This window comes from Mercenaria mercenaria, chromosome 9 (genome assembly GCF_021730395.1).
Source record: "Mercenaria mercenaria strain notata chromosome 9, MADL_Memer_1, whole genome shotgun sequence".
Lineage (NCBI taxonomy): Eukaryota > Metazoa > Mollusca > Bivalvia > Venerida > Veneridae > Mercenaria > Mercenaria mercenaria.
Genome location: NC_069369.1, coordinates 22,831,085 through 22,843,768, shown reverse-complemented (window position 1 = coordinate 22,843,768; position 12,684 = coordinate 22,831,085). Strand labels below are relative to the sequence as shown.

General features: G+C 34.9%; 1 protein-coding gene across 3 annotated transcripts in view; it reads right to left on the bottom strand.

Annotated features, from left to right (window-relative positions):
- LOC123546697 (alpha-mannosidase 2-like) overlaps positions 1-12,684 on the bottom strand; it is a 76,073-nt gene that overhangs the window by 46,746 nt on the left and 16,643 nt on the right. Inside the window, exon 1 of one of the 3 annotated variants that reach the window (XM_053551014.1) lies at positions 10,722-10,831. The exons of the other annotated variants lie outside the window; for them this stretch is intronic. The gene's annotated coding sequence lies outside the window, so the exon portion shown is untranslated. Of the gene's footprint in view, positions 1-10,721; positions 10,832-12,684 lie in introns of those variants that run through there. 3 annotated transcript variants of the gene reach the window in all.

The following is a 12,684-nucleotide window of genomic DNA, read 5'->3' as shown; positions in this document are numbered from 1 at the left end:
TTAACCCTTATCATGCTGGACACGATTGATTCTGCCTTTGCGGCAAGTCTGATCATGATCTGCACTGTTCGCCATTCAGTCAGTATCTTAACAGTTAATAATGGTACTGTACAAACATATTTAACACAGGATACAAACGCTAACCCGCATCAACGTAGAGCGTAAATCTTAACTAACCCGTTCGAATGAGCAAAATATAGAAGTTTTTCAGTTGTGAATGTTCGTTTTACTATTTAATGTAATTTTTGGACAATAAAACAATAGATAATTAAGCCGCACCATGAGAAAACCAACAGAGTGCGTTTGCATCCACGCAGTCTGGCCAGGATCCATGCTGTTCGCTTTCAAAGCCCATTGCAATTAGAGAAACCATTAGCGAACAGCATGAATCCTGACCAGACTGCGCGGATGCGCAGGCTGGTCTGGATCCATGCTGGTCGCAAACGCACAATGTTGGTTTTCTCATGGCGCGACTCAAATGACCTCTGCATAAACAAGAGCTGATGGAGGACAGCAACGCTCGACTTTTAAAAAGCCTTGTCAATAAAGAAAGTTAATTGAATGAATCCAAAAGTCGAGGAGATGCATAATTTTGTCAAAATGCTAAACAGAGTTATGGAACCTGTGCTGAGCATATTATATCATCTTAAGAGACACGTGTGTTAAGTTTCAATCCATTCATATGAACAGGTACAGAGATACCAGCTTACTTATAAAAACTTAATATCAAACACTGCTAAGCCGAAAAAGGCATCACTTTGTAAAAATGTAAAGCAGCGTTATGGAACCTGTGCATTGTAAGTCAGTTTTTCACAATGAACAAGTGCATGAAGTTACAATTCGTTACCAAATATGGTTACTGAGATACCAGCTTAAACAAAAAAATCGGGACGCCGGTGTCGACGCTGACGAATTGGGTGAGTACAATGGCTAGATGTCTTTTCTTGAAAAAAAAGTCGATCTAACAAGAATTTAGAATTATTAGAAAAGCTCCAGATACGGCCCGAAAGCATTTATATGAGCCGTGCCATGAAAAAACCAACATAGTGGGTATGCGACCAGCATGGATCCAGACCAGCCTGCGCATCCGCGCAGTCTGGTCAGGCTCCATGCTGTTCGCTTTTAAAGCCTATTGGAATTGGAGAAGCTATTAGCGAACAGCATGGATCCTGACCAGACTGCGCGGATGCGCAGGCTGGTCTGGATCCATGCTGGTCGCAAAGCCACTATGTTGGTTTTCCCATGGCACGGCTCATATATTCTTTGAACCGAGTTTCTGAGCAATTAGGATAGGCGTCTTTGAGAGGAAATTACGGAATGAAATGAATGGTTTCTACCATAAAAAGTTAAGTTAGATCTTGATGACAAAGCGAAATAAGATGTTATGAGCTGAACACAGATTTATTTTATAATGTGGGTCTATTTATTCTCTGCTGGTAAAGGCTCTCATAAACAATAGCACCATGGAATTTGATGTGCAATTATAATTATTATTACATACGAACGGTTCATGTAAGCATATTCCAGTAAATGCTTAGAATTAAATCTTACAACCTATAAACAGTGAAGCACGTGTAAGAAAAGCAATACCTGGTCGAAATAAAACGACTCTGTTCTCATTTTTAAATATAGTATTGAACCGTAGCACGGCTCTAACTGTATTTGAAAAAATAAGGTAGCATAGCAGTAAACAAGGAATCGGTAAAACCAAATGATACTCCCCGATGCATGTGCTTGTCCCAAAATGGCGAATAAGATATTAGAAACCAAAAAAAAAAAAAAAAAAAAGATAGTGATAATAAAAAGAAGAAAATTGAATAAAGGAAGATAATTCAAAAAATAGTTTAGGTAGAGTTATGGTTCTTTGTTTGACACTGCACTTTCCGTCAATGACTTCTATCACTTTGTGAAGTTTCAATGAAATGCCATTAATACTTTTCAAGTTATACTCCGGACAAGCCTTATATTGTATAATAAAGAGAGATAATTCAAAAACTAGGTAAAGTAGAGTTCTGGAGTTTGACACTGCCTTTTGTCTAAATGGCTTCTATCATTTTATGAAGTTTCAATCGAATAACGTCAATACTTTTCAAGTAAATCTCCGGACAAGCCTTATTTTGTATAATAAAGGAAGATAATTAAAAAAAACTTGGTAAGGTAGAGTTATGATTCCTTGACATTGCATTTTTTCTCAATGGCCTCTATGATTACGTGAAGTTTCAATCAAATGTTATTAATACTTTTCAAGTTATACTCCGGACAAGCCTTATTTTGTATAATAAAGGGAGATAATTGAAAAAAAAATAGGTAAGGTAGAGTTATGATTTTTTGACACTGCATTTTGTCTCTATGACATCTATTATTATGTGAAGTTTCAATTAAATGCCATTATTACTTTTCAAGTTATACTCCGGACAAGTGTGACGGACGGACGGACGGACGGACGAAAGGACGGACAAAGCGGCAACTGTATGCCCGCCCTTCGAAGAGCATAAAAATATTATAAGTTATATAAAATTAATGATCTTGTAAGAGCTGTCACACATAGCCAGACCCATTTTAAGAAAGACTCTTTCTAGCCTTAAGTTCGTACATGATATATAAACCACAAAAACACTATGAAACATTTTCCAAACTGACAGCTAAAATGGGGGTATGAACACACGTGTAAGTTTTGTTTACATTTCTAAAAATGCAAAAACATCTCATTGAAAATGCTACCAAAATGTCAAGTATAGGTCCACAATGAAGTAAAAATAGGAAAAGCCACTTTAACCAGGATTTTTTCCCCGATATTATCTGCCTGAAGTTCTGCATGATTTCCTAGTTTGTACTTTTATACATATAATACATTGAAGTTCTATTATAATCACAAACTACCATCTTTACAGTGTAAGCTATGACATTTCTTAAATATTTACAGATATTTACAATAAAGGAATGCTCCTTGCAGGTCCATGCAAAGTAACATGCCTATAAATTGTAAGATAAATACATGTCGTTCTGTTCCTTAACCCTTAGCCTGCTGGCGGCAAATGATTCTGCCTTTGTGACCAGTGCAGACCAAGATCAGCCTGCACATCCGTGCAGTCTGATCATGGTCTGCACTGTTCGCTATTCAGTCAGTCAATTTTCAGTGAAAACCCCTTTGAATAATAAATGGTTCTGTCCAAATTGAAAGACGGACCAGTCCATTACAGAAATATAGCAGGGTAAGGGTTAAAGTTCCATAATGCTTTTATTTTTATGATAAAAACAACTACACATTAAGAAGAAATACATAATAATTTGAACAGAAAATCATTAATTTCAATATTACACATGCATTTATTCAGTTAAATCGATAAAGGGAGGTAATCATAAACAATGGATTCACTAATATTTTCTACTATTTTCATTGATATTCAAATCTTTGACAATTAACATTAGAAAATACTTATCAAAAATAAGCTTTGAAAAGGAATAGACATTTTTATGGTCATAACCAAAAAATGTGGCAGTCACATTGTAAAGATCGAAAGGCATTATGAGCCTTTAAGGTCTCTAAACGTCATCAAACAATTATTTAATAATACATACAATGCATATTGTCAAAAGTATCATACCTTTTTGTAACATCGTAAGAAATTCTATGAAAATATATCCTGTACCAAACACACTAGTGAAGCAAAACACGCAATGCTGATGTTACGCAATTTAAAACATTGAACGATCGCTATAAAATACTATCGATTCGCCTTTCTGGTGATGCTTGAATGACAAATTTCACAGACACTGAATAAATAAAGTCTTCACTGTTATTTGGAAACTGTCTAGATAACAACATCTGAACAGCTAACATGCTATCAAAGAATGCCGTCATTTCGAAATGATTCTGTCAAATAGTTCCAATCTAGGGAAAGGAAATGGTTTCAAACCTTTTTATTTAAGTGTTGGAAAACAAACTTGCCGTATATATAACATCGTGTATAGTATAGTCCTTATACTTCCGTAGTATATATTTTCAACATGCTGTAATAGAAAATAAACAATAAATCCTCTGCTTACATGCATACCAATTGTCAAGAAAGTTTTTTTTTTCTATATTTAGCACCAAAACTAATCAGAAGCCGATAAACCAAGGTCTTGTTTTAACAAATCGATTGTCTTTAGTCTGTTTTCGTTTATAGCGTATTAATTATCAGATAATCAATGTTTCCGGTCATATAATTCATCGTTTAACCTACTCTTTTACAGATGATAAACAGTGTTCATTTAGTGCACGGGTCATTTATATATTTCCCCAAGAATTGGCGTCAGTAAGTCTTTTGCGTGGGTTCATTTAAATATTACGTAAGACGAGCATGCGTCTTAAGATAATCAAAGCAACATGAAACGCAGATATACAGACTCTTTTGTGCACGTGTATCTCGTGATCTCTATTAAACGTATTGAGAACGGGCGGAATTGTTTCAGAAGGCTCATGTTTTCTTCCCCGCCTGTTGCTTTACATATATGACCTTGTAATTTGTGCCGATGACACCCAGTAATTTAACTTTTGAAAATTACATCTTTAAAAGTATACAAATGGCTTATTAGTATGACTAGAGCAAAAAACTACTGCAAAGGACGTATACAGGGAAAATGAGAGCGTTATCAGCGGTTACGTTCACGAGCGAAGTGAAACAGTTAAATTATGTTTAAAAATACTACCTGTTTGACTGTAGAAGAGGCGGGCGTTTCCTGTGCCCAGACCGGATTTGCCTATGACTAGTATTTATGTTTACCAAATATAGGTAAAGTATAAGCCTCATATTAATGTTTGGTTTCCGTTTCGGCCTTCAACTTCACATTTTTCTTTTAAAAAAATTGTCTGTTACCCTGTTTAAATGTAGTATTGTCCCGTCATGGGCACCATTGGAAATAAGACTTTCATGTGCTTTCCTGGCATAACATGTTTAGTCAGTATAATTAGTGGAACAGATGAATTATTTCAGTAATCCTTAATATATATATATATTATATAAGTACTTATAGGCCCTAAAGTTAGACTTGTACGGTAAAAGTACTAGTTAGACCTTTACCATGGGTACTCAAGTTTAAACTGTATATCAATAAGATCTCATTTTAAATATATGAAATTATTGGGATCTGTGATATTTATGCTTGTACTCTTATTTGCAAAGTATTACATGATTTATTCTTAATAAATATATCAATCTGTGATTACTTTGATCATTAAATGCTAGCATATAAGAGCCGCTAATGAAACTTTGTATGGTAACATGATCTTGGCAGGCAACAGATATCTCAAAATAAATTTTCTAATCTGAAAAAAAAAGCTTTTTTTTGTGAAAAATCTCATTTCAATTCCTGATGGATATTTGTTCTTGAAAATAGTTCGGGTCCTGGCCTGACTGAACATTTTGAACACGTTCTAAAGCCGCTCCTTAGAAACGTAAACTCCAGATTGTGCACAAAACAACAGCTAATATTATTCCCCATAGGCAATGTTAACCAGCTGTTTACATCCTCCAGCTGATGCATCATGTGTGACAAAATCGAAATCACAATAGACTGTTAATTAGGTGACTGTTTTTCTTCAAAAAAATTGATAAATTTACCAAATTTTCCTGGAAACGTATCATAGGGTACGGAATTTGACAAAGTTAAACGCCCTTAACATCTGATAACGGTTGTGAACGGATGGCGAAGCGCAAGATCGAGGTGAAGGGCGAAATAACGACGGTGAAGTCTGTATTTATTCTTAAAAACGACACAAATTCACTTTAACATTTTGGTCATGCTCTTAATAACCACTAAAGTGTTAATGATGAAAGGTTACATCAAAACATGTTTGACAAATAATTTATATAATGCTATCTTAAAGATTTCATACTCGTAAGACCTATTCAATCATTGAACAGTCAAAATAAATAACTTTATAATAGCGTATATTATCATGGTTGTTGGGCCAAGTCTTCAGGTTCGTCTTAAATACACACGATTTAGGACATAGTAATCTTTGTGAAACAGTTTAGGTTATAACTTGTGACATTCCTAAGTTTTTTCTTTATATCAAACTTAGGAATGAACATAAGGTCCCTGCTTCCTAAAACATTTATTTATTTCAAGTGCCCTGGGAACAACATCAGTCAATTAAAATAATATCCCCATAGGCAGCATGAACCAGCTGTTTACATTCTTGATACAAATTAATCAAAAACTGAATATCTAACTCATGCATTATGTATGATAAATTCTTCAAAAGACCAGCTAATTCAATGGACAATGGTAATGGCACTTTGACAACAGAAAACGTACGCTGAACTTACAGACAGAAAAAGAACTAGAAATGTGTCACAGACACGGATGCCCCCGCAACATGAGAAATGTCACAGGCATAAGTTATTTATAGTAACAACTAAGGGAAGTTAATCTTTAAAAAAAAAATAAAAAAATTAAGTCCACACAAAAATACTTACCAGGTAGAGATAGGTCAAAATACTTCTCAAAATTGGATGTAACATGCATGTTGTACTACAGAAAAGTGGTCTTGATTTTTCCCTACGACCAGTAATAAAATAGTTACAATATAAGCTATTTATAGTAACAACAAAGGGAAGTAATTCTAAACTAGGGACCTGGTTCTTGCGCCTAACATACTGTCTCATGATGGTGTACAATTGAGCCAACTTACATCAAAATCCCTCCATGCATGAAGAGGAAGTGCTCAGGACAAAGTCATTCTTGTATGTGACATTTGGCTTCTAAGTATGACCTTGACTTTAAACCTTGGGATCTGGTTTTGCGCGTGACACATTGTCTATCCATACTTATTATTCGTGTCAAATTATTTTGAAATCGAACCATGTATGTCAAAGTTATGGACCGGACACGAAGACCACATTACCAGTATATATGTAATGAAATCTGGCCAAGTTTAACCACCCTTTCCCGAACACACACACAAACAAACACACACACGGACAGAAGTAACACTTTATGCCCCCCACCCCACCCCCAATTTTATGGTGGGGGCCGTTACCGTTAAATAATTATCGTCCCCTCTAGTACACTGCATCTATCGTCATCGTACTGCATACAAACATCATTACATCACATATCCCACACGCAATGCGTACTATATATGATCATCTAGTTCAACTACGAACACACGTTACTTCAGTCATCTACAATATCCTAACCCCAACGCAATTACGCATATCTAGTCACCTCAGTGCAGCTTCATACATATCGTCACCTCAGTAGGACTACATACATATTATCAACTCAGTACAACTATTTACATATCGTCGCCTCAGTAGGACTACATACATATTATCAACTCAGTACAACCATTTACATATCGTCGCCTCAGTAGGACTACATACATATTATCAGCTCAGTACAACCATTTACATATCGTCACCTCAGTAGGACTACATACATATTATCAACTCAGTACAACCATTTACATATCGTCACCTCAGTAGGACTACATACATATTATCAACTCAGTACAACCATTTACATATCGTCACCTCAGTAGGACTACATACATATTATCAACTCAGTACAACCATTTACATATCGTCACCTCAGTTAAATTACATTAATATCCTAACCTAAGTGCAACTACGTACTAATCGTTTTAGTATGGGTCGCCGTTTTACTATTTTCAAGGCATTTTTTTGATATCAAGAAATGATTTCTTGATATCAAAAAGTCGATTTCCTGATATCAAGAATTATTTTTTGATATCAAGAAATGATTCTTGATATCAAGAAATCGAATTTCTGATTTCCATAAATCATTTTTTGGTATCAAAAAATCGATTTTGAAATCAGGAATTCATTTTTTGATATCAAGAAATGCTGTCTATGTTTTGGTATAAAAAAATCGAATTTTTGATATCAGCAAATGAATTTTTGATATCAAAAATCGATTTCTTGATATCAGGAATTCGATTTCTTGATATCAGAAAATCATTTCTTGATATCAAAAAATTAGTTATATTTTTGATATCAGGAAATCGAATTCTTGATATGAAGAAATCATTTCTTGATACCTAGAAATACGGACTATTTTTTTTATATCAAGAATTCGATTTCTGGATATCAAGAAATCAGTTTTTTTATATCAAGAATTTGATTTCTTGATATCAGGAATTCGATTTCTTGATATCAAAAATTTGATTTCTTGATATCAAAAAATTGCCAGTATTTCTTGATATAAAAAATTCCTGCCTTTCTAAAAATAAACATGCAATTAGGGATAACCCCTAATTAATTTATTCAGTGCGGGGTATGGAACACCTAGACAGTCTTGACATAATGATTATCAGTTTGTCATGTGCTTTTTCCAATATTTGTACAAATCATAATCTTTCTTGTAGATAAAGCAGTTTGTTATGTACATTTACTAGTTTGTCCGGTACATTTCTTAGTTTGTGTTGTGCATTCACCAGTTTGTGCTGTCCAATTGATAGTTCGTTACAAATACTTACATACCGTCACTTCAGTGTAACTACGTACATATCGTCACCTCACCTTAGTACAAATACGTACATGCCATCAGCTCATTGAAACTATATACATGTCACCAGCTCATTGGAACTACGTATATGTCATCAGCTCATTGGAACTACGTACATGTCGTCAGCTCATTGGAACTACGTACATACCGTCACCTCAGTTCAACTACGTACATATCGTCACCTCAGTGCAACTGCGTACATATCGTCACCTTAGTGCAACTACGTACATAACGTCAACCCAGTGCAACTAAGTACACATCGTCACTTTAGTGGAACTACATACATATCGTTGCTTTTGTTCAACTACGCACATATCGTCACCTGAATGCAACCACATACAAATTGTCATTTAAATGCAAATACGTACAAATCATCACCTCAGTACTACATATCGTCACCTCAGTACAACTTGATGTGTATACATGTCACTCCAGTGCACACGTACACATCTTCACCAAAGTAAGTACTTCATTGCTCGTTTATGTAATAACATAGCCACTTGTTCTGCGCAGAGGAGACAATATATTTTGCAGAAAATATGGGGACCCTAAAGGTACTTAGAAAAAAAACCTCAACAACGGGCGAACGACAGTGCCAGTCACCAAGAGAGGCAATAATCCTTAACTACAGTCAAACCTGTATTAAGCTGCCAGCAAACGGAGTGACACAGTCTGACCGCTTAAGGCAGATGGCTGTTTCAGACAAGTTTTAATTAGATCAGAAACTAAGCTGGAAATAAATTGACTTGCTGTTTAAAACAAGTGTCTGCTTAATACAAAATTCAATTGTATTCGTTTCGGCACGGAAGGAGTTTGAAAATTACGACGAAAAAAGAATTAAGGAGTTAAGGAAAACAGTATGTTACATATAAAGGCTACTTACAAAGTGGGCATCAGGAATTTTATATTACTGCGAAATGAAAGAACAGAGGAAATGCTAATTCTTCCTTAAAGCGTAGGAGAAATTTCATACCTCTTGATTTGAAAATGCATTTGAGCCGTGCCATGAGAAAACCAACATTGTGCGTTTGCGACCAGCATGGATCTTGAGTAGCCTGCGCATCCGCGCAGTCTGGTTAGGACCCATGTTGTTCGCTTTCAATCCTTATTGCAATTAGAAAAACCGAAAGCGAACAGCTCGCAAACGAAAGTGTAATTATGTTGGTTTTCTCATGGTGCGGCTCATTTTAGACATCCATATCAGATCCCATATTCAGCATGTATTAGCGTCTATAAACAGCGACTAAGCATCCCGGAAATTGTGTCCAATTAAGTAATCGATAATACAGTGACCTTAATAAAATCAAGTGTTACATGTAATAATATAATTGTTTCATCCCATTGTTTGTTTTGATTCCATGCAGTATGTGTTTTGTTTTGTTTATGGACGTCTTTTTTGTGATATTATTGGGTTCAGAGCCACACAGACACGATTTAAGTCATATGACAACTTTTCAGCGACCATCAATTATCCCGCTGGATGGCTTCCACCCGTAGAGAAATCTACACCCTAATCGGGGTTTGGAACTCAAATCAGTATGGGCAAGAGATTTGAAATCAACGGGCTTTAACATTAGCCCATGAAGACCCAAGATAAAACAACGCAAACACTCGTTTACTCGTGAACTCACATTCGTAGACGCTAACACTAGTACCTCTATACTTAAGCACCATCTATTACCAAGAATACCGCGACTAGGTATTTGAATAAGTGGAACTTAACACTTACTTAAACAGTGCCAGTCGTTGTTTAAAATAACATCTAAAAACATACTTGGAAATGGACATCTTCATTTGTTGATTTTAAGCCATGATTTTAAGTGATCTATCTTTACAAATATTACGAGCTTATTATAACCTATTTTATTTAAAAAGTTTACTAGCGGGCTTTCGCCTCGATTCCCAACAACCTTTTGCAGGTACAGTAGTCCATATGCATCAGTTTAGAAACTGCAACATTTAGTTTAAACATATTTTGTTTCAAACATATGTGCATACAACAATTTACAATTTACAATATTGTTATCATACATGTTGAAAAAGGATTAGATCCGTAAGCTAAGCTTATAAATGTCTTCTCCTATAACTGCAACATTTGAATTATACAATCAGTTTATTGGACAATGGACAAATAATGGCTGATATTTTCTGCATCGCATTGAAATTTATTGTAAATTCAAAATTGTAAAATGTAAATAACTTACCGCCACTATAAACATGATCCATAAAATTGTTTTTCACTGAATAAAACTCTCATCTCCATTCGAATGTCAGTGGAGATGGTAAATTTATGACAGTTATTGAGCTGTTAGAGTGGCAAAGGCATAGTTATAGATCTTACATGACAATTAGACGTGTGACTCCACATCTGGTAGTCTATGAAGGGTAAATTTATTGCAATAATTACGTCCTTAAAATATATTGCACAAATTCAAATTTGGAAAAAAAAACTTGTTACGTAACTTGGAGTGCTTTATGAGTCATAGTTTAAATGAGATAAAAAAAAATCAATATCCACACATGTTTAATACAATCATCGATTAGTACTAATGAAATACTCATATACCATGTACTGTCAAATTACCTCCGTTTACAATAAATAAACAATAACTTTAGATGTAAGACAACTTCAAAAAGTCGATATTTTCGAGCAAGTTGTTGAGATTTCGATGAACATTAGTCGAAATTTCGAATATTATCACGAAATGTCGAATAATGCACGTTTAATTTTGTAAGCTTAACGTCTCTTGGACTTTTAAGTAAGTTACTTTTTATCAACCCTTGTACTTCTGATATCTTATATTTTGCTTGTTTTGTTTGGGTTTAACAGTAGCGTTCGAAAAACGGCGAAAACTTTCTTTTTTTTCTAAACGAAACATACAAGTGTGAGCACTCATTTTCTTAGTTAGATCATTTCCAAACTTATTGTGGTAGTTTCGATTCAATATTTGATAAAAAAATGTTTTCGAAATATTTTGCACGTAGCACAAAAAAGAAGAAGAAAATTCAGCCGTATTCGCACATGCAAGAGCAGCAGAAAAGGGTAATTTAATCCTAAAGTATAATTATATAAGCGCCTCGTCTGAAAATTAATCGACTCACTCTTTTAATCGATGCAAAAGTATCAATCTCTCAACGGGTGATATGAAAAAATATCACATGCGCAGAAAAACTAAATAACGCTGTTGCGCATGTGATATGAAATTATGGATCATACCACCTGCGCAGAAATTAAAAAAAAAACGAGTTTGCGCATGTGATGTAAAATCACTGGGGCATATGATATATTATTCAAGTAAAACTAATGGGAAATTTGCATTTGACATTTATATGAGGTATAATAAATATATATACTGCATTCACATAACCTTGGCGGAAAAAAATATATATTAGTGTCTCTAAAATTAACTTTATATTGACAGAATAATATGTTTTCAAAGTTTTCAAAGTAGATGGCGTGGGCATACGACTGCGTAGAATACCGCATGGAATTAATAATCATCTTGAAGACGAAATTTACAAAGGAGACAATTTTCTTCAGACATACAAAAATGTCAGTTATAAACAACATGCCAGACGGGGAAGTAGGCGCTTGCTAAAACAGTCGTCCTCTACCCTTTAATTTCACCTTAACATTTATTTGCTATTGCCTTACGTAAGTGCAGTTTATGGAATAATGTTATTGTTTTAGTCTGGAACAAACACACTGAGCAGTCAGTAGAATGAAAATATAGACATGCAAAATGTAATATAAGTCGCAGTCAAATTCCTGCGTACTTTTATGTATATTGACAATTACATTATACAAAGAATATATTGGTAGTCTTCACATTTCCAATAATTTGCATTATATATCGACCAACACACATGTATACACAACGTTTTACTGTAATTTATGACGAACTTCGATCACTTTTAGCAGGAATCGCTAGCTTATAGGCCTGTCTTAAATGACTAAAAACACACTTGTTTTATACTGGTTCTCAGTTACTTTGCTTCGGTTTGGGTTTAGCGCCTTTTTCAACTGTAATTCATAAATGTAACGGCGGGCAGTTAACCTAGAATCTGTACCAGTACTAACCTGTCCTCCTCAAGCAAGTGCCAACTTCCCCACATGAATCAGACGTGGAGTACACATCGTAGTGGGAAACATACGCCTCGCCCGAG